Source organism: Mustela putorius, unplaced genomic scaffold (genome assembly GCF_011764305.1).
Source record: "Mustela putorius furo isolate JIRA1106 unplaced genomic scaffold, ASM1176430v1.1 tig00537227_pilon_pilon_pilon, whole genome shotgun sequence".
Lineage (NCBI taxonomy): Eukaryota > Metazoa > Chordata > Mammalia > Carnivora > Mustelidae > Mustela > Mustela putorius.
Window position 1 is genome coordinate 36,433,780 of NW_025422368.1, and position 4,226 is coordinate 36,438,005.

Here is a 4,226-nt window from a genome sequence, read left to right on the forward strand (position 1 = left end):
ATGCATATGTATTTGTGTGAGTTTGTGTGTGTGTGTGTGTGTTTATGAGCTTGTAAATAAATGAACTTTTAAGTATTAGTTACCAGCAGCTAGCTTTTAGAGAGAATTGTCTTTTTCTGGATGTTTTGAAAGAAAAAGGAAAATTCTTCCTATGTAAATCTGGCATTAAGAAAATAATAATAAGTCCATAGCGTTATAGATCCTAGCTATGACCAAGCTTCATGAAATACTTTGGACATTCTACTGTTTGTTTACGTATTGGGTTTTAAAAAATTTTACTCCTCACAACTTAAAGTTGGAGAACACAAATTATAGAAAGGTTAAACAAGGAAAAAAATTGCAAAACAGTATGTCCTTATTTGCATGTTAGCAAATGTAACCCCAGCTTTCACTTCCACACCGGTTATGAAATAATCCAGCACATGGCAAGGACACAAAGTATATGAGTGGGCGTCAATTTAGCCATTTGGGAATAACAATGGTTTTTATCAAGACAGCATTGAGCTCATCTATTAGCATATCTTGGTGCTTTCCTGCTTGACATTGGTCACATAATTTAAAAGAAACAAGAACTTTCCTGCACATTCAGAAATCAGCAGCCTATAGAATATAAGGTCAGAATATTCAAGGAACCACAACCGGTGGCCTTTTGGCTTGTTTTCCTTTCCAGACATGGTAACTTTGCTACCTGACATTTTCTCCATCTTTGTAATAACAGAATTTATTCTAGGAAATTTTGCCAATGGCTTCATAGTGGTGGTGAACTGCATTGACTGGGTCAAGAGACAAAAGATGTCCTCAGCTGATCAAATTCTCACTGCTCTGGCGATCTCCAGAATCAGTTTGCTCTGCGTATTGTTAATAAATTGGTATGTAGCTGTATTGAATCCAGATTTATTTAGATTGGAAACAAAACTTCTGGTTCATATTGCGTGGACGGCAAGCAATCATTTTAGCGTCTGGTTTGCTACTTGCCTCAGCGTATTTTATTTGTTCAAAATAGCCAATTTCTCTAGCTTTATTTTTCTTCGCCTCAAGTGGAGAGTTAAAAGTATAATTCTTGTGATACTGTTGGTGTCTTCGTTCTTTTTGGTTTTTCATGTTGCGGTGGTAAGCATATATGAGCTGATGAAGGAGTATGAAGGAAACATCACTAGACAATCCAGATTGGTGAACATTGCACGCCTTTCAAATATGACTGTATTCACGTTAGCAAACTTTGTGCCCTGTGCTATATCGCTGGCATCTTTTCTGCTGTTAATCTTTTCCCTGTGGAAACATCTCCAGAAGATGCAATCCAGTGGTAAAAGATGCCAAGATCCCAGCACCAAGGTCCACATAAGAGCCATGCAGACTGTGATCTCCTTTCTCTTGCTATTAGTAGGTTACTTCCTGACTCTAACTGTCACAATCTGGACTTCTAAGTGGCTGCCGAACAAGTCAGCCCTCCTGTTTAGCAAGGCTATTGGAATCTTGTATCCTTCAAGCCACTCATTTATCCTGATTTGGGGAAACAAGAAGCTGAGAAAGGCCTTTCTGTCATTTCTGTGGCAGCTGAGGTACTGGCTGAAAGAAAGGATGTAAGAGGAGCATGATGTCTTCCAGGAGAAAACAAGCTGATGGCATCTATATCATTTAATACTTCCTACCTCTCTTTCTAATGAGTATATAATTGAGTAATTTCCAAAGTTTATTTTTATTTTTATTTTTCAATTTATTTGACAGAGATCACAAGTAGACAGAGAGGCAGGCAGAGAGAGAGGAAGGAAAGCAGTCTCCCTGCTGAGCAGAGAGCCCGATACAGGGCTCGATCCCAGGACTCTGGGATCATGACCCGAGCTGAAAGCAGAGGCTTTAACCCACTGAGCCACCCAGGCACCCCGTAATTTCCAAAGTTTTATCTAGAAAAGTCTTTTACCTAGGCGTGTCACAAAAAGTATATGTGTGTGTATTTATGAAAAATATAAGAAAGATTGTACCTTAAAAAGGTAATAATAAGTCCATAGCACTGTAGATCCTACCTTTTGCAGGTAAGAATGTAATTATACAAAACATTGTAAGAGATGCCTCAAGATTATGAAGCAGTGTATATTTCATATACACATTCTATGTATTGTCTTCCAAATTTATGATCTATATTTATGCATTTTTCAGAACTGACAACTTCATCTCAGGAAATCATTGCTATTTCCCATTGTAATCAGTACCACACATACATACCACATTATTTAGATTTTATTGTTTGTATCTTCAAACTTTTGGGTGGTAATGATATTCAATTGTAAATCACACATTGAGGATGAATGTTTTGGGTAGATATTATTCCGACATGAATTCTTCTTGGTTAACAGAGAGCCATGGGTGTGGTACATAAATAATGATTTTTGGAACACTGAAAAAAATTAAATTAAATGAAATTTTTAAAAAAGAGAAAGATGGGGCGCCTGGGTGGCTTAGTGGGTTAAAGCCTCTGCCTTCGGCTCAGGTCATGATCCCAGGGTCCTGGAATCAAGCTCCGCATTGGGCTCTCTGCTCGGCAGGGATCCTGCTTCTTCCTCGCTTGGCCTGCCTCTCTGTCTACTTGTGATCTCTGTCAAATAAATACATAAAATCTTAAAAAAAAAAAAAGAAAAAGAAAAAATGCACATGATAAAATTCAAGAGCGACAAATGTATTTGGAAGACATTTAATGTGTGTGTACAATAAACAGTGCTAAAGAATATGAGATTTAATACAAATAGGTAAAATCTTGGATAAAAAAATCAAGTTCTATGATACGAATAAGGAAGAAAAAAATGAGCATGACTTGCTTTCAATGCTTCTATGTTCCCGTATGCAGCTAGGAGAGTCATTTCTTACTGTTTTTGAAGAAAGAAGATCTTTTTAGAAGTTGAGATCTGAAGTCAAATTGTTTAAAACATTCTCATCTTTGAACCTCTGAATTGTCCATCATTTTTTCTCTCTTGCTACCGAAAGTTTCTTTTTGTTTTTTTTTAAAGATTTTATTTATTTATTTGACAGAGAGAGATCACAAGTAGGCAGAGAGGCAGGCAGAGAGAGGAGGAAGCAGGCTCCCTGCTGAGCAGAGAGCCCGATATGGGACTCGATCCCAAGACCCTGAGATCATGACCCAAGCCGAAGGCAGCGGCTTAACCCACTGAGCCACCCAGGCGCCCCCCGAAAGTTTCTTTTAATCAGATAACAAGTCTCAGATCTTCTTTGTCTTAAAAATATATTCATTGTAAAAATAGTAAAAAATTTATGGTACTGGGATGCCTGGATAACTCAGTCAGTTAAACATCTGCCTTTGTTTCAGGTCACAATCCCAGGGTCCTGGGATTGAACCCTGCATTCAGCTCCCTGCTCAGTGGGGACACTGCTTCTCCCCCTGCTTGTGTACTCTCTCTCTCACAAATAAATAAATAAAATCTTTAGAAAAATTATGGTACATAATGACCTTTCTTCACATTAAAATAGTATCTGTTAAGTTTATATAATGATTATAAGGAATGTCTTCATCATCTGTTTTATTATAATCTTGTGAAAATAATGATATAGTGTGTTGATGTATTATTAATAACAAATTCTATTTTAAGAAAGAAATGTGTTACCTGATTCAACAACTGAATTTACGTATCTATGTTAATTCTTTACATTATGAAATTTTAACATTACTGAAGCCTTAGGTAAGTTATTCCTACATCGGATTCATTCATTTGTTTTTAATCCTCTGTCTGCCCAAGCAGAATATAAACAATGTAATATGGAGATCCTGTCTATGTTGCTTCCTGCTGACTCCTCAGGACATAGAGCGAGCCCATGGAATAGTTAGTCCAAATAATATGCTATTGACTAAAGAAATAAACTATATTTTGGCTGAAAAACCATTGAAAACAAAACCCATCACAAAATCAGCATGTTGCATGGATTCTTTGTTCTGTTTCTTCACTATTCAAGTGCACCTACACAAAGCCGCATACTCTCAATTCCAATTTCGGCATTAGACTGGGCGGACAAGAAGTTGTCACAAATAGGCTCCAAAACATAAAATGACTCATACATAACATAGACTGGAAGTGCTCTTTTCACAGTACTGTAGTGTTCAAGGAGCCTTCTCCATACAGTTCCTGGGAATCAGTCTGAGTGAATGTATTCCCTCTTTAACATGTAGCTTCCAAGACTTACTTGAGGTCATACTCATTCCCGCCAGCAGTGAAGGAGAAGGT

At 37.3% G+C, this 4,226-nt stretch overlaps 1 pseudogene; it reads left to right on the plus strand.

The window, feature by feature from the left end:
* The first annotated feature begins 672 nt into the window (after positions 1 to 672).
* LOC101679866 lies at positions 673 to 2,006 on the plus strand (annotated as a pseudogene).
* The last annotated feature ends 2,220 nt before the right edge of the window (positions 2,007 to 4,226 follow it).